The following is a 23,855-nucleotide window of genomic DNA, read 5'->3' as shown; positions in this document are numbered from 1 at the left end:
TGTTCAAATAATTTTTGACCTTAAAAATCATTATTCGTATCACTATTTTCACTTCTGTTATCATTGTCCATATTTTGCCTGCTGTTATATTTGTTTGCACAATGCCACAGCAAAGTGTTACCTAGATAGTTGTCCATGGAACATATATTAATGTCTTGTTTCCCATCTACCATCAAACCCTTTATTTTCATTTCTGGTCCATTCCCTCATCAATTTCATATCCTGTCTCAGACCTCTGATGCAACCCAACATAGTTTTTTGATTGATTGCCAGGCATTTCTCCCTTCTGAGGATAATAAGTTTGCTACAATCTGTATTTCCCTCTCCATAAAATTTTGGGTGTTTTGTTGACTGAATTGCCATGCTATTTTTCTGAATATGACATTGGTTTCTGTTATCAGGAAACTGCTGATGCTCTCTGTTAATTTGGTCATGGTGTCCATGACAGCTATAATAGTTCGCAACTCATCCTCCGTTTCCTTCAGTTACATGTAAATTACATTTTCATTCCTGGCGGCGCAAATGGTTTCTCCCAGCATCTCTGGGCCTGTTGCCCTTACATTTCTTGAAACTATGAAATTCCTGGGGCTCATGCATGATAGGAAACTCTTTTGGTCCTCCCATGTGTGTTACCTGGCAGCTCTCTGTACGCCATCCCTCAGTGTCCTGTGTGTCCTCAATGGTCCTTCCTGGGGTGCCCATTGAACCACCCTTCTCCGTTTGTACCGGTCACTCGTCCATTCAAAACTTGACTGTGGGTGCTTCGTTTCTGCATCTGCACGCCCATCCCTCTTATGCCATTTCAAGACTATCCACCATCATGGCATCCGTTGGACCAAAGGCACCTTTTACACTGCTCAACTACCACTGTCCAACTGCCATGACTTTCTCCTCGGCAGGTATGCATGCTTTTTGTCTACCATGTGTGGCCACCCCTCCTATGCCACCTCCTTTGATAATTCCTTTGTTCATGAGCATGGGGCTCGTCCCTCTTCTCTATTACCTCCCGGAGTCTGCTTTCGGTACTTCTTATGGCGGCTTCACTTCACACTACCTGCAACTTTCCCAGTGGGTGTGAGCGCTTCACTACCTTGGCTTTGTGATGCAGCCCATGTTAACCTTGGCCTTCATTCGCTTCCTAAGGACACTACTCCAGCCTCGGTCTATCGCCTCTAGTTTCACAACCTTCATATGGAACTTCACGATAATACCTTTGTATTAACTGATGGCTCTCAGACTGACTGTGGAGTCGGATGTGCCTTTGTCATTGGCACCTGTGTCTTTCAATATCAGATTCCGGCACACTCCTCAGTATTTACTGCCGAGCCCTTCGCCTTGTATCAGGCCACGGAGTATATCTGGCGACACAGCCTTTCCAATTGTGTCCTCTGCTCAGACTCAGTGCCCTCTAAAGTGTATGTACACTGTACACTGCTCATCCCTTTGTGCAGCGGGTCCAGGAAAACTGTCACATGCTCATCTTGCTGGAGCCAGTGTCGTGTTTCTGTGGGTTCTGGTCATGTTGGGCTGCCAGGAAACGAGGCTGCGGATGGTGCTGCCAAGGCAGCAGTCCTTGTACCTCAGCCCACGAGTACCTGTATTCCCTCTGATGATATCTCCGTTGCTGTCTGTCATGAAGTGGTGTCCATTTGGCATCACCAATGGTCCTCCCGTCACAGGAATAAGTTTCACCTTATTAAGCCTCTCCCTGTGTGTTGGACAACCTCCTCTCTGCCCTCCTGCTGGGAGGAGATTATTTTGGCTTGGCTGCATATTGGGTGCTGCCTTTTTAGCCATCGTCATTTGCTAAGTGGGCTCTACCCCACCATTTTCTACACATTGAATTCAAATTTTAACTGCCCGCTACTTCCTGCTGGAATGCCTGTTTTTTAACCATTTATATTCCAGCTTGGCTTTGCTGTTTGATTTGTCAGCCATTTTAGGGAATGACGCATGGACTGTCGACCGCGTTTTACTTTTTATCTGCTGAAGCAATATGGCAAAGGCCATTTAATTTTTAGTTAAGGTGTTTTTTAGCCCCTTTTTCCATGTGCCTGTTTTTAGCTGTCTCCTATTCTGTCCATTGGGACTGAGGTATAGTTATTTAACTTCTCTCTGTGCTCATGTTCTATAGTTTTGACTTGGGTGTGTATGACCCCAATTGTTTTTTGCGCCCTAAAGCAAAACATAACAAAAACATTTTCATTGCCCATTCTGTTTGTTGCTAACTATGGCATTTAGCATAAAGCCTGGTCCAACTTTTTCACGTATTCCAAGAACAAGTTAACTGAGTCCACAGCTCGTGGTGTAGTGGCTAGCATTGCTGCCTCTCGATCATGGGATCCTCTGTTTGATTCCCGGCTGGGATGTGGATTTTCTCTGCCTAGGGGCTGGGTGTTTGTGTTGTCCTCATCATTTCATCATCATTTGGGAAAGTAGCAAGGCTGGACAGTGTAAAACAATTTGTGCAGTTACTGATAACCACGCTGTTCAGCACCCCACAAACTGGTGGTGGTGGTGGTGGTGGTGGTGGTGATCAGTATGACTGTGAATTAAATCCCACTGCAGTGATTCAGGTAAATGTCTTTTAAGAGTGCAAATTATGTTTAATGTTTCCAAGGGTCTATCATAGTGGACTTGTGGAATTCATTCTGGTAGAAAAGACGCGATGTCATCTTGCCGTTTCTGTACAGGGGCTCATTGAAAACTTCATTTTGTAAGCTAATATGATTGGTATCACTACAATATTTACTGAGTTAACTCTTCTAGAAACTGTTATAACTTGCAAAAGCATTAGTTTTGGTTTGAGCAAGTTCATGCAGAATCCTTTGATAGACTCTTTGCAAGTTTATTTTTTGTTTGACATCACCATGACAAAATAATCCCTAGAGAATAGTAAGAAATCAACAGGGTGGTACCTGTTGTCGCCTGAAATTGGTTTCAAAACAGGTCTCTGCATGATAAGATGAATATAAGCCATTCAAGTTTTACTATTTCCAGCAATTTCAAGGTGACAGGCAACAGCTGTTAACTTGGTATCAAAACTTTCAGATTTAGTTTTCAGCACATGTTTCAATTGTGATTTGATAGCTATAATGTTGCTGCTGAGCTTGTCCAGTGCAGATTTTTCTTCATCCTCCCCATTCTCACACTGCCACTGTTGTTGTTGTCATTGTTGTTGTTGAGGTCTTCAGTCCAGGGACTGATTTGATGCAGCCCTCCGTGCTATTCTATCCTGTGCAAGCTTCTTCATGTCCAAGTTACTGCTGCACTCTACATCTTTCTGAATCTGCTTAGTGTATTCATCTCTTGGTCTCCCTCTATGATTTTTACCCTCCACGCTGCTCTCCAGTACTAAATTGGTGATTACCTCCTCCTCATTAGTTATGTGATCTACCCATCTAATCTTCAGCATTCTTCTGCAGCACCACATTTTGAAAGCTTCTATTCTCTTCTTGTCTAAACTAGTTATAATCCATCCATACATGGCTACACTCCATACAAACACTTTCAGGAAAGACTTCCTGACACTTAACTCTATACATGATGTTAACAAATTTCTCTTCTTCAGAAACACTTTCCTTGGCATTGCCAGTCTACATTTTATATCCTCTCTACTTCGACCATCATCAGTTATTTTGCTCCCCAAATAGCAAAACTCCTTTACTACACTCCTGGAAATTGAAATAAGAACACCGTGAATTCATTGTCCCAGGAAGGGGAAACTTTATTGACACATTCCTGGGGTCAGATACATCACATGATCACACTGACAGAACCACAGGCACATAGACACAGGCAACAGAGCATGCACAATGTCGGCACTAGTACAGTGTATATCCACCTTTCGCAGCAATGCAGGCTGCTATTCTCCCATGGAGACGATCGTAGAGATGCTGGATGTAGTCCTGTGGAATGGCTTGCCATGCCATTTCCACCTGGCGCCTCAGTTGGACCAGCGTTCGTGCTGGACGTGCAGACCGCGTGAGACGACGCTTCATTCAGTCCCAAACATGCTCAATGGGGGACAGATCCGGAGATCTTGCTGGCCAGGGTAGTTGACGTACACCTTCTAGAGCACGTTGGGTGGCACGGGATACATGCGAACATGCGTTGTCCTGTTGGAACAGCAAGTTCCCTTGCCGGTCTAGGAATGGTAGAATGATGGGTTCGATGACGGTTTGGATGTATCGTGCACTATTCAGTGTCCCCTCGACGATCACCAGTGGTGTACGGCCAGTGTAGGAGATCGCTCCCCACACCATGATGCCGGGTGTTGGCCCTGTGTGCCTCGGTCGTATGCAGTCCTGATTGTGGCACTCACCAGCACGGCGCCAAACACGCATACGACCATCATTGGCACAAGGCAGAAGTGACTCTCATCGCTGAAGACGACACGTCTCCATTCGTCCCTCCATTCACACCTGTCGCGACACCACTGGAGGCGGGCTGCACGATGTTGGGGCGTGAGCGGAAGACGGCCTAACGGTGTGCGGGACCGTAGCCCAGCTTCATGGAGACGGTTGCGAATGGTCCTCGCCGATACCCCAGGAGCAACAGTGTCCCTAATTTGCTGGGAAGTGACGGTGCGGTCCCCTACGGCACTGCGTAGGATCCTACGGTCTTGGCGTGCATCCGTGCGTCGCTGCGGTCCGGTCCCAGGTCAACGGGCACGGGCACGTGCACCTTCCACCGACCACTGGCGACAACATCGATGTACTGTGGAGACCTCACACCCCACGTGTTGAGCAATTCGGCGGTACGTCCACCCGGCCTCCCGCATGCCCACTATACGCCCTCGCTCAAAGTCCGTCAACTGCACATACGGTTCATGTTCACGCTGTCGCGGCATGCTACCAGTGTTAAAGACTGCGATGGAGCTCCGTATGCCACGGCAAACTGGCTGACACTGACGGCGGCGGTGCACAAATGCTGTGCAGCTAGCGCCATTCAACGGCCAACACCGCGGTTCCTGGTGTGTCCGCTGTGCCGTGCGTGTGATCATTGCTTGTACAGCCCTCTCGCAGTGTCCGGAGCAAGTATGGTGGGTCTGACACACCGGTGTCAATGTGTTCTTTTTTCCATTTCCAGGAGTGTACTTTAAGTGTCTCATTTCCTAATCCAATTCCTCAAGCATCATGTGATGCAATTAGACTACATTCCGTTATCCTCATTTTACTTTTGTTGATGCTCATCTTATATCCTCCTTTGAAGACACTGTCCATTCTGTTCAAATGCTTTTCCAGGTCCTTTGCTGTCTCTGACGCAATTACAATGTCAATGGCAAATCTCAAAGTTTTTATTTCTTCTCCCTGGATTTTAATTCCTACTCCAAATTTCTCTGTAGTTTCCTTTATTGCTTGCTCAACTTACAAAATTGCCACTCCAGTTCATGATTCATGCTGCTGTCAATTATGTTGAATTTCTCATTTAACCCCAAGACTTATTTTCACATTTCGAGTCCATATTCCTGAATTTATTTCCAAACTTCGAATTCAGATTTCCAAAATGGCAATTTAAGTTTTGCATTTTGTGTTCATATTATGAGATGCCATGGATACTGTTATGCCCACACCACTCCTAGGTCTTACTGGCTCACTAGCTCCCAGCTCAGAACCAGTCTCAGTTGAAATCTTCTCTTCATTTCTCTAGATCTTTTATAGAACTTCTGTGTCTCATTATTATCCTTAATTTCATCCAAGTATTTGATGTTCCTCGTTTCACACTGCATTTTCTTCATCCTACATAACTTATCTGCTCTTTTTCTGTTCTCTCTCTTTCAGTATCCCCCAGTTAGTTTCCACATCCCCTTCATTCCATGTGCTCTCTTGTCTCGATAATCTTTTCTAATTTCTTTTTGTATTCTTCCTGATTTTCTTTAATTTGGATACTTTCTGTGCTATCTTTCACTTTTCCCTTTCTCTTTTTGTTTCTTGCCATATTTATCTTCTGTCTGTATATCTAATTCTGTCTCTCCATTTGCCCTTCTACAGCTACTGACTTCCATGATGCCTGATATGTGGCATTTATCTAATTACATGGTCTGTCTGGTTTCTTGCAACTCCGTTTGGCAATGCCCATGTGCACTTCTCAATATCTTTCCTTGGAAGCCATGTGTTTTTCATTATCTCCTTTCCATTGGCGGATTCTATCAGTGTCAGTCTATTATCATTATTTGCTTCACACAGGCTTTCTTTTCTTATTATTTTTCCATACACTACTTCTTTTCCTATTTTTGCATTCATATCCCCAAGGATAATGTTTGCACCATGCCTTTGAACTTTCTTGTTTTTTTTTTTTTTTTTTTTTTTATACTCCCAGTTTGGAGTAAAATACACCCTGCTCACCTTCATCTGATTCCTCCATAGGGGCATAGGCACACATCATCGCGACATTGAAAGATTTTGCCCTAACTCTCAAAGAACGCAATCTATCATCAATTACTTTGAAACTAATTATATTTACCTTCATTGAGCTATGTATGAGAAATCCAGAAACATAATGTCATGTTTCCCCTCCACTGTACATCAGTATGTGTTTCCCTGATGCAATCACTCCCAGTCCTTTCCACTGTAATTCTTGTAGTGCAGTTATTTTCTCTCCATATCTATTCATTTTTCCTCTAATTTCTTACAATTTTGCTAGATCCCTTAAATGTCCTTACATTCCGGGTAGCTATCGTGATACTGATTTTCCTTCTTATTAACATGTTCTTTGCTTTGTCATCATATTGTAAATCATATCCTTCCGAGGCAGAGGTCTGGTATCCACAACAATTCCAGGCCTAGAGAGAGGAGCCAGATGAAGCATGTCTCACATGGGGCAGGGGCTGGAGCGCTATGGGCAAAGCGAAGCCATCTTCCCTAGGGCGAGTAAACCACAAGGGAAAATCCTGGTCCTCCAGTTTGGGGGTTGGGCGTGGGGCCTTATAACCACACCTTGTAAAATGAAATTGTTGCAGATACCACACATTGACTTGTTAAGTAAACTGATGTAACTGGAGTTAATTTTATCAAATGAGCTAGGTGACACAAGAAATGCCTTTGAAAATCAATTATTTGCAGACTCAGAAATTCCCTCCCAATTCACAGCTAATTCCACTATGTGTATCAACACATTTCCCTATATGAATTGTAAAGCTGCTCTCTGGTCTCACTCGCAGAAAAATTCTAAGTTGCAATACAAACTGGACTCATGAAATGATAGAAGTCTGAACACTAACTCTATGCAGCCACTCCCCCATACATAACTTCTTTTAGCTTGCATGCTATTGGCTGCCGCTATCATCTCTTCCCTACCATGCAACTTGTCTTAAGGAGATGCATTACATGACAGTTTGATACAATTTTTGGTCCAATTGGCCAACTCTTCATAAAAAGAAAATAACCAATTATTGATAATACGAGGGTTGTTTTTTAAGTAAGGGCCGTTCGCGCGTATAGTCCTGTAGTTCGCGCGGACGCCGCAACAAGCCACCGCGCCACTTGCCAGCATCCTTCCCGTTCACACTGATGCAAGTTGCAGCTCTGTAGCTGACGTGTACGCATCGCTGTGCTACTTTATAATGTTTACGATTATTGAAACGCCTGCCGCGTGTGAGATACGGTCAGTGATACGTTTTTTGACCGCGAGAAGCCTATCAGTTGCAGAAATTCATCGTCAGTTAACAGAAGTTTATGGCTTGAATGCAATGAGTGATGGTAAAGTGCGTCAATGGGTTAGAGAGCTTTAAAATGGCCGTCAAAACGTCCATGATGAAGAATGCTCAGGCCGGCCCTCTGTGATCACTGATGATTTGGTGGCTGCAGTCGAAACAAAGATTCGTGAGGGCAGAAGATTCACAATTTTCACTCTTTCTTTGGAATTTCCACAAGTTTCAAGATCGGTTTTGTACAAAATTGTGTCTGAAAACCTAAACTTTAAGAAACTGTGTTCTCGGTGGGTACCCAGACTCCTCACAGAGGACCACAAAGGGAAGAGATTTGCCACTTCATTGGACTTTTTGATTCATTACGAGGAAGAAGGGGATGACATGTTGAGTCAAATTGTCACTGGAGATGAAATATGGGTATCCCATATCACTCCCGAAAGCAAATGACAATCGATGGAATGGCGACACACAACCTCACCCGTCAAGGTCAAAGCCAGACAGACACTGTCAAAGCGCAAGATTATGGCAACTGTGTTCTGGGACTGGCGCGGTGTTTTGTTGGTGGACTTTGTGCCATGAGGAACGACAATCAACTCAGATGCCTACTGTGCAACTCTAAAAAAAGCTCCGCAGAGCAATTCAAAACAAAAGGCGTGGCATGCTGACAAAAGGAGTTTTGCTCCTGCACAATAATGCTAGACCTCACACCTCTCAAAAGACACAGGATTTGATTGATTCTTTTGGCTGGGAAGTTTTGGGCCATGCACCATACAGCCGCGACCTTGCTCCTAGCGATTTTCACCTTTCCCGGTACCTGAAACACCATCTTGGCGGGCAGCGCTTCAATGACGACGATAAAGTGAAAGCGGCCCTGAACTCTTGGCTGTCGGAGCAGGCGGCCGAATTCTTTGAAGAGGGAATTAAAAACTTAGTTGTACGGTATGACAAGTGCTTAAATAAACAAGGCAACTATGTAGAAAAATAGGTAAAAGTGTGTAGAATCAGAAAATAAGTTTTTTTACAAAAGTATTTGTATCTTTTTTAAAAATAAAAACGGCCCTTACTTAAAAAACAACCCTCGTATAAGGTAAATGGATAGATAAAAAATTTATTTGCCAAGTAGTGGCAGGGGATAAAAACACACACACACACACACACACACACACACACACACACACACACACACACACACACGCTCAAGGATTTAACTTCTACAAGCTTTTGGAGCCAGTGACCTCTTCTTTTGACAGAAGACTTGAAGGGAATGGAAGAGGGGCGAAGGGAAAGGAATGGAGAGATTTAAGGAAAGGGGTACAGTTCCGAAAAGTCACCCGAAACCCCAGGTCAGGGGAGACTTATCGGACGGAATGAAGGAAATAAGGAAGTGTTCTGGGTGATTTTTCTGAACTGTACCCCTTTCCCTAAAATTCTCCAGTCCTCCTCCTTCACCCCTCTTCCTTCCCCTTGAACTCTCCTGCCGGGAAAAGGAGCCACAGGCTCTGAAAGCTTGTAAAAGTTAAATCCTTTCATGTGTGTGTGTTCCCCTGCCACTGCTTGTTGAGTAGATTTTTTTTTATCTGTCGATTTACATTACTTCATAAAAAGTGTTTCATAATAAAAAATCCCCCAGAGGGCTCACCACTCTTAGGCGGGTTCATGCTTGGCTACCACGGGGCACCAGCCCTTGTAGCATTTTTTCCCTTCTGTGCTGCATTTCTATCCTCTTGCTATTCTTTTTCCCCTCCCTTTAGGAACATGTCTGGGGTATTATTGGGAATGTCCTGCACTCTGTCGCTGATGAGCGAACTGTCTCACATTTGTTTTTCACTCCCTTTTCCTTCCTTGGTTTCCCTTCTCCTCTCATTCCTCCGCTTCAGCATTTTAGGTGCCTCTTCTTCTTCTTCCTCCTCCTCCTCCTCCTCCTCCTCCTCCTCCCTGTATGTTCCTGAAAGCTGGCCCACGCATCTGACACGTAACAGGTGACTGGGTAATGCGTAATTCCCAGCCCTGGGTCAACAGGTAGGGTTTGCATGTACCCCCTGGTACAGTACAGGCTCAGGGAAGAGTGATTGCCTGAGCAATAACCTTCCCAAATTGCCGATTGGTCCCTCTGTCAGGTGTTCAGGAGGTGTGATCTGAGGTGTGAACAATCACCTAAGGCGGGTGCGCCCCCTTGTGAAGGGGACACCCAGTTGGAAGGAGCATGCCATCGGAGACGCTTGCAATCGTGGGATATTTCCTCACAATGAGTCAATCATTTTCCCATTCAGCATCTACAATACATATACGTAATGAGGCTAATGATTCAAAGACCCTTCCCGATGCACCACAGTTCCTCGTGGTCTCACATACTGAAGACGGTCAGTCCTTCACAGCGGAAAATCCGTTTATTATTTAGAAAGGTGTAGATGCAATTGCTGGCCCTATAAAATACTGCTCTCATTTACAGAATGCCTCTTTGATTTTGGAGACCACTTATGATTCTCAAGCACAACTGTTGCTTGCTGCCTCACTTCTCCATGGTTACCGTGTTCGTGTCGAGGTCCACAGAACTTTAAATTCTTCCTGTGGTGTAATTTACACCAGGCTGTTCAACAATCTAACCAAGGCTGAAATCCATTCTTACCTCTCTGATCAGGGTGTCATTGCTGTCCATCATGTAATGAAAAAGTTAGATTCTTCCTTAGTGCCCACCCACGCTGTCTTTTTCACCTTTGATAGAGTGGTGCTTCTGTCCAAGCTCAAAGCAGGCTATGAAATTATCACCTGCTGACCATACATTCTGAACCTGATGCGCTGTTACCAGTGTCATTGTTTCAACCACACTAGAACGTCTTGTTGACACCCAGCCAAATGTGTCACCTGTGGTAGGGACCTGTACAAGGGCGATTGTCCACCTCCTCCTCCCCACTGTATCGACTGCAACAGTGGCCATTCTGCCTCCTCTCAAAGGCAAACAGTCTTCTACTTTGCCACCTTGAAGATCCTCTTCGATGGTGTTGCCACTTGGTGCCTTAGCCTGGCCAGCCTCGGTGTGCACCAACAACTGTTTTTCAGCATTGGACTCCACAGACTGACCGCATAAGCAAGCCGATGCTTCTGTGAAGCCCATGGAAGAGAATCATCCTGCTTCTGTGACGTGTAGTGGTGTCTCTTCCCCAGCTGTCTCTCGGCAGCTGCCAAGGTGACTCCCCTACATTTCTTCATCCTCATGACTCTCCTCCAATGGAATGTTCATGGCCTTTGGTCCCACAAAGAGGATTTATGGCTGCTTTTGGCGTCACAGCATCCCCTTGTCCTCACCCTTCAGGAAATGAAATAGTGCCCCCACAATCGCTTTGAGCTTTCACATTTTTTGCTGATTCATTTTGATATTCCCCCTGAGATTGGCATTCCATCTCGTGGAGGCGCCATACTGCGTGGAGGCGCCATACTGCTCATATGGGATGCCATTCATAGTCAATCCACCTCCTGACTACCTATGTTCAAGCTGTTGCAGTTCTCCTATTCGCTGTCACCAGGGCAGACTTCCTGCTACTTATTGGGCAGCTACCTCCCCCGTTTTTGCTACTCGGTGACCTCAATGCGCATCATCCCGTTTGGGGTTCTCCCAGGACCTATCAGAGAGGCGCCCTCTCGGCTGACCACCTTAACCAACTTAAACTCTTCTGCCTTAACTCTGGAGCACCCACTTTCCTTTCCGGCTCCTCACACATTTATTCCCATGTGGACCTCTCATTGTGCACTGCCCAGCTTGCCCCTTGTCTTGAGTGGCCCGTTCTTTCTGACACCTACTCGAGTGACAATTTCCCGTGTGCTATCCGTTTGCTAACTCCTACCGCATCTGCATGCATGCCTAAATGGCAGCTTCCTAAGGCTGACTGGCAGCTTTACTCCTTCCTGGCAACCTTTGAAGAATGAGATTTCCCCAGTTGTAATGACCATGTGAAATATCTCACAAATGTTATCCTTACTGCTGCCTAATGTTCCATCCCCCGCACTTCATCTTTACCACGTCGTGTACCAATCCCTTGGTGGACTGAGGCATGCCGCGATGCAATTCGTGCATGGAGACGTGCTCTCTGTGTTTTTAACCACCACTCTATGGAGGCAAACTACATTCATTGTAAACAGATGTATGCAAAGTGTCATTGCATTCTTCGGGATATCAAAAGAGCTAGCTGGATTTCATTCACTAGTTCTTTTAACAGTTCCACACCTTCCTCTGTCATGTCGACCAACCTCCTATGGCTCTCTGGAACCAAGATCCATTCCCCAATTTCTGTCCTGACAGTAGCTGACAATATCATGAAGGACCCTATTGCTATCTCCAACACCTTTTTTCACCATTTTGCGGAAGTTTCAAGCTCTTCCCACTATCACCCTGCCTTCCTCCATCAGAAACGAGTGGAGGACACTTGGTTCCTCCATCAGAAACGAGTGGAGGACGCTTGGTCAATACCCTTCTACATCTACATCTACATTTATACTCTGCAAGCCACCCAACGGTGTGTGGCGGAGGGCACTTTACGTGCCACTGTCATTACCTCCCTTTCCTGTTCCAGTCGCGTATGGTTTGCGGGAAGAACGACTGTCTGAAAGCCTCCGTGCGCGCTCTAATCTCCCTAATTTTACATTCGTGATCTCCTCGGGAGGTATAAGTAGGGGGAAGCAATATATTCGATACCTCATCCAGAAACGCACCCTCTCGAAACGTGGCGAGCAAGGTACACCGCGATGCAGAGCGCCTCTCTTGCAGAGTCTGCCACTTGAGTTTGTTAAACATCTCCGTAATGCTATCACGGTTACCAAATAACCCTGTGACGAAACGCGCCACTCTTCTTTGGATCTTCTCTATCTCCTCCGTCAACCCGATCTGGTACGGATCCCACACTGACGAGCAATACTCAAGTATAGGTCGAACGAGTGTTTTGTAAGCCACCTCCTTTGTTGATGGACTACATTTTCTAAGGACTCTCCCAATGAATCTCAACCTGGTACCCGCCTTACCAACAATTAATTTTATATGATCATTCCACTTCAGATCATTCCGCACGCATACTCCCAGATATTTTACAGAAGTAACTGCTACCAGTGTTTGTTCCGCTATCATATAATCATACAATAAAGGATCCTTCTTTCTATGTATTCGCAATACATTACAGTTGTCTATGTTAAGGGTCAGTTGCCACTCCCTGCACCAAGTGCCTATCCGCTGCAGATCTTCCTGCATTTTGCTACAATTTTCTAATGCTGCAACTTCTCTGTATACTACAGCATCATCCGCAAAAAGCCGCATGGAACTTCCGACACTATCTACTAGGTCATTTATATATATTGTGAAAAGCAATGGTCCCATAACACTCCCCTGTGGCACGCCAGAGGTTACTTTAACGTCTGTAGCTGTCTCTCCATTGATAACAACATGCTGTGTTCTGTTTGCTAAAAACTCTTCAATCCAGCCACACAGCTGGTCTGATATTCCGTAGGCTCTTACTTTGTTTATCAGGCGACAGTGCGGAACTGTATCAAATGCCTTCCGGAAGTCAAGAAAAATAGCATCTACCTGGGAGCCTGTATCTAATATTTTCTCTTCTCAGAATCGTGAGTGCTACAATGCCGCCTTTACTATGAGGGAGCTAGATCATGCTCTCAGTTCATCCCAATCCTCCGCCCCAGGGCCAGATGTCGTTCACATTAAGATGTTGCAGCACCTTTATCTTGCGGGCAAGGACTTTCTGCTTAATACATACAACTGCATCTGGGCAGAGGACACGTTTCCTGGATGCTGGCGTGAAGCCACAGTCATACCCATACCTAAGGCAGTAAGGACAAAAACCTTCCTTCTAGTTACCACCCCAATTCTCTTACCAGCTGCATTTGAAAGGTGATGGAACATAGGATTCGTGCCCGGCTGGTATGGTGGCTCGTGTCTCGCAATTTACTAACGAATGCACAGTGTGGATTTTGAGTGCAGTGTTCTGCAATTGACCGTCTTGTTACTTTGTCCACCCATGTCGTGAATGGTTTTCTGCGGAAGTCCCAGACTGTGGCCATGTTTTTCGATTTGGAGAAGGACCATGACGCCTGCTGGAGAACTGGTATCCTCTGTACACTTTACACATGGGGCTTCCATGGGCACGTGCCCTGTTTTCTTCGAGCATCTTTACAAGATCAAGTTTTCAAGGTGGGTGTGGGTTCTGCCTTGTCAGACACCTTTATCCAGGAAAATGGTGTCCCTCAGGGTTCCATCATGAGCGTTGTCCTCTTCGCTATCACCATTAACCCTATAATGGCCTGTCTCTCGCCGGGCATCTCCGGCTCCCTTTTTGTTGATGATTTTGCCTTCTATTGTAGTTCTCCCCAGACATGTCTCACTGAGTGGCATCTGTTTAGCGCTATCTTGATCGCCTTTACTCCTGGAGCATTGACAATGGCTTTCGCTTTTCCAATGACAAAACTGCATGTATGAATTTTTGGTGGCGCAAATGGTTTCTCTCTCTATCTTGGGCCTTTCGCCTTTCCATTCATTGAAACTATGAAAGTCCTGGGACTCATGCTCAATAGCCTCCCCTGTATCTTACCTGGCAGCCCTCTGTATGCCGTCCCTCAATATCCTGTGTGTCATCAATGGTCCTTTCTGGGGTGCTGATAGAACCACCCTTCTCCATTTGTACTGGTCCCTTGTCTGTTCGAAACTCCACTATGGGTGCTTTGTTTGTGTGTCTGCACGCCCATCCCTCTTATGCCGTCTCAACACTATCCACTGTCATGGCATTTGTTCAGCCACGGGCGCCTTTTACACCAGCCCGGTTAAAAGTCTGTGTGCTGAAGCTGCTGAACTACCACTGTCCTACCGCTGTGCCTTTCTCCTCAGCAGGTGTGCATGCCATTTGTCTGTCATGCGTGGCTACCCCTCCTATGCCTCCTTCTTTGATAAATCCCTCGATCGTGAGTATGGGGCTCGTCCCTCTTCTCTATGACCTCCTGGAGTTTGCTTTTGGCACTTCTTAAGGCAGCTTCACTTCACACTACCTGCAAATTTCCCAGTGGGTGTGAACCCTTCACCACCTTGTCTTTGTAAACCGGCCCATGTTAACCTTAGCCTTCATTCACTTCCGAAGGACATTACTCCAGCCTCGGTCTATTGCCTTCAGTTTCACAACCTTCGCAAGGAACTTTGTGATAGTACCTTTGTGTACGCTGATGGATCTCGGACTGACCATGGGGTCAAGTGTGCCTTCATCACTGGCACCCTTGTCTTTTGATATCGGCTTCCGACACACTCCTCAGTATTTACAGCCAATCTCTTCACCCTACATCACACCACGGAAAGTACATCCAGTGACACAGGCTTTTCAATTGTCCCCTGCTCAGACTTATTCAGTGCCCTCCAGCGTCTATGTGCGCTGTACACTGCCCATCCCTTAGTGCAGTGGGTCCAGAAAAACTGTCACTTGCTCACTCTTGGTGGAGCCAGTGTCATGTTTATGTGGGTTTCTGGTCATGTTGGGCTGCCAGGAAATGAGGCAGCTGACACTGCTGCCAAGGCTGCAGTCCTCGTACCTCAGCCTGTGAGTACTTATATTCCTTCGGATGGTCTCTGCGTTGCTGTCTGTCAGGAGGTGGTGTCCCTTTGGCATCGCCAATGGTCCTCCCGTCACGGAAATAAGCTTCATCTTATTAAGACTCTCCCTGCGCACTGGATGACCTTCTGTCGGACTTCCTGGTGGGAGGAGATTATTTTAATTCAGCTGCATATTGGGCACTGCCTTCTTAGCCATCGTCATTTGCTATGTGGCACTACCCCACCACTGTGTACATATTGCACCCAAATTTTAACTGTCCACCCGTTCCTGATGGACTGCCCCCCCCCCCCCCCCCCCCTTTTTCCATTCGTTTACGTTCCAGCTTGGGTTTGCTGTCTGATTTATCAACCGTTTTAGCAAAGACGCGTTTGATGTCAACCTCGTTTTACTTTGTATCTGCCGGAGCAATATGGTGAAGGCCATTTAATTTTTAGTTTTGGACCTCCATTTCTGTATGGTGTCTTTTTTAGCCCTTTTTTCCACATGCCTGCTTTTAGCTATATTGTCTTCTGTCAATTAGGACTGATGTATAGTCATTTAACTCCTGTCTGTGTTCGTGTTCTTCTCTAGTTCTGACTTGGGCATTTATGACCCCAGTTGTTTTTTTGCACACTAAATCAAAACAAAACGATAGTAAAAAATGATCTCAAATAGTAGAAAGGTGTAGAAAAATTGTCACAATATTTTAATCCTGAATAGCTGATGCCAGTAAAAACCAAAATTACTTATGTTGTGTAGGGGGACAACACATCATTTTTAAACTATTGAAACTTGGCGCCACGGACTCAGATTTGTCGTGAGATTGTCCTGTTTGCCATTTGCCGGTTGATGGGCAGCCCTATGGTTGGTTCACACATACAAACGTCCCTCCCCCCGTCACTGCCCCAACGTGAACAGACACACACACACACACACACACACACACACACACACACGCACACACACACACACCCCAGGGGGTCCACAACTCTTTCGTGGATACGTGCGTGGCGAGCACGGGGCCCCGAGCCATTGCAGCCTTCTTTCTCTCCCGGGCTGCATTTCCTTTCCCTTCCCCTCCTTTCCCCTCCATACCCCTTTCCCCTCGCCCTCGCCCTCTCCTCTCTCTATTGGTGTCCTTGCTTATGTTGGCCCCCGCTATCCTCCTGGTTCTGTTGGTTTTACACTCCGGCTTTGTTGCGTAATCATCTCCTCCTTTTGGCATTCCTTGGTCCCCCTCTGGGGTTTGACCTCCATTCCAAAATTTCTCTTCCGTAGTGTGAGCCATTTGGGGAAGAGCACCTTACCTAGTGTCTCCGACGTGTGCCCTCATAGTACATTCCACCTTTTCTTTTACGTCGTTGTCTGATGCTAGGGTGCATAGCCAGCACGGTAGCCAGCCCGTGTGGTGGGGTCGCTATGTACCCTTTTGGTTGAGCCCCCTGAACACACAGGGATCACACTTCTGATACCTGAGCTGTGACCTCCTCATGCATGCCTTGGAGTGGTTGCTCGTCATCCTGGAGCATCGGAACTCCCGGCAATGGCCGCCGTGCCAGACAGCCCTTGCTGTGGCTGGGTGGCGCCCGTGAGGAGAGCCCCTGATCGGAGTGGGTGGTATCAGGGCGGACGCTATGCAGATGAAACGCATACGGGTCCAAAACTCTGGCCGCTCTTCTGCGGCCGTCTCTCTGCGTGGTACTGATTCCTCAAGTGCTGCTTCTCTTGCCCCTTCGGCCTTCCCTTCCGTGGCTACCCCCTGGGAGGAGGGTCAGGCGCGTCGTCTAGGGGCAAAACCTTTCCCCCGTTATCTAGTTTGCACCAGGACTGATGGAGATACTTTCACCAGTGTCAAACCTTTATTCTTTGTGGAACACATTGAAGACAAGTTCGGCGAAGTGGACTCCCTGAGCAAGATGCGGTCGGGTTCGTTACTGATAAAAACTGCTTCGGCTGCCCAATCTGCGGCCCTTCGTGCCTGTACCCATCTTGGCACAATTCCCGTGTCCATTACCCCTCACCAGTCTCTAAATATGGTACAAGGTGTGATTTTTCACAGAGACCTCATCCTTCAAACTGATGAGGAACTTCGGGACAATCTTGGACGGCGGGGTGTTCACTTTGTTCGGCGTGTTCAGAAGGGTCCTAAAGATAATCGTATTGATACTGGTGCCTTTATCCTGGCCTTTGAAGGGGATACCCTTCCTGAGAAAGTTAAGATTATGGTCTATCGCTGTGATGTGAAGCCGTACATCCCACCTCCTATGCGGTGTTTTAAGTGCTTGCGTTTTGGCCACATGTCTTCTCGCTGTACCCAGGACCCTCTCTGTGGTGACTGTGGACGTCCACTCCATGAGGGGAGTCCCTGTGTTCCCCCTCCTGTATGTGTAAATTGTCATGGTAGTCATTCTCCTCGTTCAGCCGATTGCCCAGTCTATAAGAAAGAAAAAAAGATACAGGAGTATAAGTCTCTTGATCGTTTAAGCTACACAGAGGCCCGTAAGAAATACGCACGATTGCACCCTGTGTCCATGACATCTAGTTACGCCTTGGTTACATCTTCATCCCTTCCTCCCCCTTCCTTACCCCCATCCCGGACCCCTCTCCTTCCCCCCTCCCCTGCGGCTCCCACACCTTCTCCTCTGGGCGCTGCTCCCCCTCCCCAGCCGGAGAAGTGTCCCACTCCTTCGGCGTCTGCCGTTCAAGGGCGCCTCTCCCGGGATGCCCCTTCCCGGCACCTTCCAGGTCAACGGTCTGCTGCAGCGCGGCGACCGCGAGAGCCGCGGTCTATCGGCCCCCCGGTCGCCCGGTCTCTTTCTGTTCCTGATCTTGCTGCAGCTGGCTCCATTATGCCACACAGCCCTCCTCGATCTCAGCCTGAAAAGAAGAAGAAACATAAGTCCCGGGACAAAGAGCCTCTGGTGTCACCGGAGGTCCCTTCCCCGGCTTCACAACCGGATTCTGACCTGTCGTTTATGGATGTCGCCCCCTCCTTGTCGGTGACGGGTGGGGACCCGGCGGTATGACTGGATTTAGCGTGTTCAGCCCTCATTTAAACCATCGTTCTGTGGTTCTCCAATGGAATTGTAATGGCTACTATCGTCACCTTCCGGAATTGAAATCCCTTCTTTCGTCCTACTCAGCAGCTTGTGTGGTTCTCCAGGAATCTCATTTTACTGATGCTCACTCACCGACCCTCCGTGGGTTCCGTGTTTTCTGTCGAAATCGGGTCGGACCCTTGCGGGCTTCTGGTGGCGTTTGTACGTTGGTCCGTACAGACATTGCTAGCACGTGGATTCCTCTCCACACTCCATTGGAAGCGGTTGCTGTTAGGGTCCACTTAGACTCTGCAGTCACAGTATGCAATCTTTATCTCCCTCCTGACAGGACTCTTACACCTGCTGCCTTAACCACCCTTCTTCAGCAACTTCGTCCTCCCTTCCTCCTCCTTGGGGATTTTAATGCTCATCATCCTTTGTGGGGCAGTGCCTTTCCATCTAGACGAGGTCTTCTTATAGACCAATTTATTGCAGACCACGACCTGTGCCTTCTTAATGATGGCTCCCCTACTCATTTCAGTGCTGGTCATGGTACCTTTTCTGCCATTGATCTTTCTCTTTCTTCTCCCTCTCTCCTCCCTTCATTACACTGGTCGCCACACGACGACCTTTGTGATAGTGACCATTTCCCGTTGATTATCACGCTCCCTTCCCGCTCCCCGATGGACAGGTTACCTCGTTGGTCTTTCCACCGCGCCGATTGGCCTCTATATGCTGCACAGGTCGAGTTTTCTCCCTCTTTGTCGGGTTGTATTGATGACGTCCTACGTGACGTGTCTGCCGCGATTGTTCGCGCTGCTAACCTTGCTGTCCCGCGCTCATCTGGACAATTTCGTCGTCGGCAAGTCCCGTGGTGGAGTACGGCCATTGCCATTGCCATCCGTGATCGCCGTCGAGCTTTGCAACACTTTAAGAGGCACCCATCTGTAGCCAGCCTTTCTACCTTTAAGCGCCTTCGCGCTAAAGCCCGTTATTTAATCAAACAGAGCAAACGGATATGTTGGGAACGATTCGTTTCTTCCCTTGGTTCCACTGTCCCTCTGTCACGGGTATGGGCTACACTTCGCTCTCTCCAAGGTTGCCATCGGCAGTCCACCCTCCCAGGCCTTCACCTCCCAGATGGCATTTGTACGGACCCATTAGTTCTCGCAGAACATCTTGCGACCCATTTTGCAGTGGCATCAGCGTCGGCCTCCTATCCAGCTGCTTTCCTTCATCAAAAACAGCAGGCTGAAGCTGTCACCTTATGTTTCACCACTTGAGTGTCAGAATCTTACAACGAACCTTTCACTGAATGGGAATTTCTTTCTGCTCTATCTTCTTCTCATGATACGGCCCCTGGCCCAGATTCCATTCATAACCAGCTGCTTCAACATCTCAGTGCTCCACAACGGCACCATCTTCTTCGGGTGTTTAACCGTATCTGGCTCCAGGGTGACTTCCCTTCTCAGTGGAGGGATAGCATTGTGGTTCCTGTCCTTAAGCCTGGTCAGAACCCCCTATCTGTTGACAGCTATCGGGCAATTAGTTTGACCAATGTTGGTTGTAAGTTACTTGAACGGCTGGTAGCCCGTCGGCTCACTTGGGTCCTCGAATCTCGGGATCTATTGTCCCCTTACCAGTGTGGCTTTCGAGAGGGACGATCTCCAATCGATCATTTGCTTCGCTTGGAAACCGCAGTTCGGCAGGCTTTTTCCCAGTGCCGCCATTTGGTTGCAGTGTTTTTTGACCTTCGCAAGGCCTATGACACGGCCTGGCGCCATCACATCTTACTAACCCTTCATCAGTGGGGTCTTCGGGGCCCACTCCCGATTTTTATCCGCCAGTTCCTGATCCATCGGTCATTCAGAGTTCGAGTTGGTACTGCTTTTAGTTCTCCATGGACCCAGGAGACGGGCATCCCACAGGGATCTGTCTTGAGTGTCCTTCTTTTCCTCATTGCTATCGATGGACTTGTGGCCTCTGTCGGTCCCTTGGTCGCCCCTGCCCTGTATGTGGATGATTTCTGCATTTGGGTTAGTTCCTCCTCGATGCCATCTGCAGAACGGCAGCTCCAGGTGGCTATACGGCGTGCCTCTGCATGGACCCTCTCACACGGGTTTCAATTCTCTCCTTTAAAATCGCGGGTGGTCCACTTCTGTCGCCGTACTACGGTCCACCCTGATCCAGAGCTCTATCTCGCTGCACAAAGATTGCCTGTGGTTCCACAGTTTCGTTTCCTAGGTCTTCTTTTCGACAACAAGCTCACTTGGCTGCCCCATATCAGACTCCTGAAGGTAGGATGTTTCCGTAAACTCAATGTCCTTCGCTTCCTTGCCCACTCCTCTTGGGGTGCGGACCGTTCCCTCCTCCTCCGTCTTTATCGTGCTCTAGTTCTGTCACGTTTGGACTATGGTTGTCAAGTTTATGGTTCAGCTGCTCCTTCCACGTTGCACATGCTGGATCCAGTCCACCATCGTGGTATCCGTTTGGCCACCGGTGCATTCCCTACTAGCCCTGTTGATAGTCTCCTGGTTGAAGCTGGGATCCCCCCCCTTTCTGTTCGGCGGTCCCAGCTTCTGGTGTCTTATGCCCTTACTATCCGTTCTTCTCCCGCTCATCCTTCCTATTCTATCCTATTCCCAGACCATGGACGTCGCCCGCCTGATTCCCGCCCTCGGGCGGGTTTACCGGTTGGGCTGCGCCTTGCGTCTCTTAACCGTGATTTTCGGCTTCCTTCTTTGTCCTGTCTTCCTCGCTCCCTCCCCTCCACCCCTCCTTGGTTAGTTCCTCGGCCTCGAATTCGGATGGATCTCCGCCGCGGTCCGAAAGATTCCATCCCCCCGGTGGTGTTCCGTTCCTTTTTCCGCCAAATTTTATGGGAGTTTCGGGATGCTGTTGTTTTTTACACTGATGGCTCTAAATCTGCTGATCATGTTGGGTATGCCTTCACGTCCTTTGTTGGAACGGAAAATCATCTACTGCCACTCTCATGTGGGGTGTTTACTGCGGAATTGATGGCCATTTCCCGGGCCCTTACCTTTATTAAACAATCCCAACACAACCGCGTTTTGTTATGTACGGACTCGTTGAGTGGCCTTCTTGCTATTGACCGGTGTTTTTCGCGCCATCCCTTGGTCTCTGCCATCCATGACCATCTCGCTGATCTTCACCGTGCTGCTTGTTCCATTGATTTCCTATGGGTCCCGGGCCATGTGAGTATCCCGGGTAATGAGCTCGCTGATCGTTTGGCTGGGGGAGCAGTTACTTACCCCCCGTTTTCTGTAACCCCTCCTGCAGCGGATTTACGGCTTCACATCAAATCCCACTTTGCACAGTCATGGGCCAATTCTTGGGAGGCTACTCCACTGTCTAATAAACTTCGTGCCATTAAGGTGAATCCAGGCCCATGGCGTTCTTCCTTTAGCCTCTCCCGCAAGGACTCGACCACACTGTGTCGTCTCCGCATTGGCCATACCAGGCTGACCCATGGTTTCCTTTTGCGTGATGAGCCACCCCCGCTATGTGGTTGTGGAGCCTTCCAGTCAGTGGCCCACATTTTGGTTGAATGCCCCCTTCTTTTGGCTCTGCGTGCTAAGTACAGACTCCCCCACACTTTACCTTTGATGTTGGCTGACGATTCCCGGATGGTCTCTCTGGTTCTAGGTTTCCTCCGGGAGAGTGGTTTTTATTCTCAGTTGTAAAGTTTTTAATCTCCCTCTGGTGTTGGGGCAGGGTGGTGAGTGTTTGGGTGTCGCCCACTGTAGGCAGTGTTCAGAGATTCCCGATTCACCTCCCTGACCGGAATCCTCTTTTCTTTCCCTTTTACTCTGTTTTTACCCCTTCTTCTTAAGGCTTGGTTAGCTTTTCTATTCCCATCCGTACTTTCTGCATTATAGCAGTTGTACCTTTTAAGTCACAGGTGGTCTTGCCTATGCTGCTTCAGCATAGTGTTGGGTCCGTTCTCTTGCCAACTTCCCTCATTTGTTTTTACTAATGACAACGTGACTGCCCTTTTACGTTTCCCCTTTTTCCGTTTTATTTTTCTGACTATACTGAGATGTCCCGTTAGCAGAATGGAGTCTATTTGAAACAAGGGACTGATGACCTTGCTGTTTGGTCCCTTTAACCTCAAACAACCAACCAACCAACCACACACACACACACACACACGTCCGTCTACCTCCTCGACTTACTGTGGCAAAATACCTTCACTTTTTGCAAGAAACTCTACTTGGCCTGCTGGAAGATGTTCTCCTGGACATACGTCTACGCATGTGGTTGCAGCATGATGGAGTGCCCGCACATAAGTCATGCTGTGCGCAGATATTTAAATGAACTTTTCAGTGGCCAAGTAATTGGCAGAGGTGCTTGTAGGAATTAATGGATTGCATTCAACGTGCTGCCAATCACATCAGGGCAATGCAAGGGATCTTTGAAATATTTTGGCAAAACACTGTTCGACGTTACCAAGCTTGTGTTGCATCAGTGTGTCCACAGTTTGAGCACCTGCTTTAAGTAAACAATGTCCTAGCTACAAAAAAGGCCCTTTTCAGGGCTGACACAATTTATAAGAGACTTTCTCTATGCGAACTAACACCTGTTGATGATGGGTTTGTTCCGGTACGTCTTACCAGGAAACAACAGTGGATGTGTCGGGACCCTGGTAGGTTTGTGCCAAGCCCCCCAGAGTAGAAGGCTGGTGCGCTACCACTGAGCGTGCAGGCCACCTTGGATACATGGCAATCTCCAGCAGGCAAAATATTCTTGGTCATGCATTGTCCAGAGCATCCGGCAACAGGGCAATCCCGCAACCAATCGGTGTACATGGTGCCATATATCTGTAGTTTAAAAACTGTGTGTTGTTGACTTGCACAACATTAACAATTTTGGCTCCTACTGGTATCAGGTATCCAGGGTTAAAATTTTGTGACCAGTTTTTCTCCACCCTGTATATTTAAAATGTGTAGCTTCTCATAAAATATTATGTTTACATGAACATTCTATTGACAACCTAAGATAAAAGTAATCTGCACATTTTAAATATTAAGTAAGCATATGGAAGTTTTTAAATAATGTGATCTTGTTTAGCATGCTGTGGTGTGTGCATTAAATGTTCATTAAGTATGATTTGGTGAAATTTCCACCTCAGTCACTTGTAATGAGAGTTCCATCAATTCACCAGTGAAGCTGCATGTGTTAGGCTGAATTAACTTACCTGCCCCTGTACTTGCTTCAGCAATGAAGTATTTTCACTGCTCTAAATGGCATATCAGAACATGTTTGGTACAGTAGCTCCACTTCCAGCTTTCTTAACTGGGAAATACCTTGGTCCCTTTTACACACAGACACATCCTGCAATTATGGGTAAGGAACTGCCAGGAAATTTTTCCAAGCCAGTTTGTGAGCTAATGGCTTAAAATTTTTGCTCTTTATCTCTCTATATTCAGCATTCCTCACCAGAATTGCAGAAAACGTTGAAACCTACACTCAAGAATTCCCCAGTAAACATTTGGATGTTTATGAACGTCTGTTCAAGCTACTCGGATTATATCCTCCACACTGTAATTACAGATCCACTCAAACCAAAACACAGGT

General features: G+C 47.3%; 1 protein-coding gene across 1 annotated transcript in view; it reads left to right on the top strand.

Annotated features, from left to right (window-relative positions):
* The window catches only part of LOC126483610 (dnaJ homolog subfamily C member 13), a 380,828-nt gene that overhangs the window by 318,357 nt on the left and 38,616 nt on the right, over positions 1 to 23,855 (top strand). The window lies entirely within an intron of this gene.

This window comes from Schistocerca serialis, chromosome 6 (genome assembly GCF_023864345.2).
Source record: "Schistocerca serialis cubense isolate TAMUIC-IGC-003099 chromosome 6, iqSchSeri2.2, whole genome shotgun sequence".
Taxonomy (NCBI): Eukaryota; Metazoa; Arthropoda; class Insecta; order Orthoptera; family Acrididae; genus Schistocerca; species Schistocerca serialis.
The sequence above is the reverse complement of the archived record's forward strand: the minus strand, read 5'-3'. Positions and strand labels throughout refer to the sequence as shown.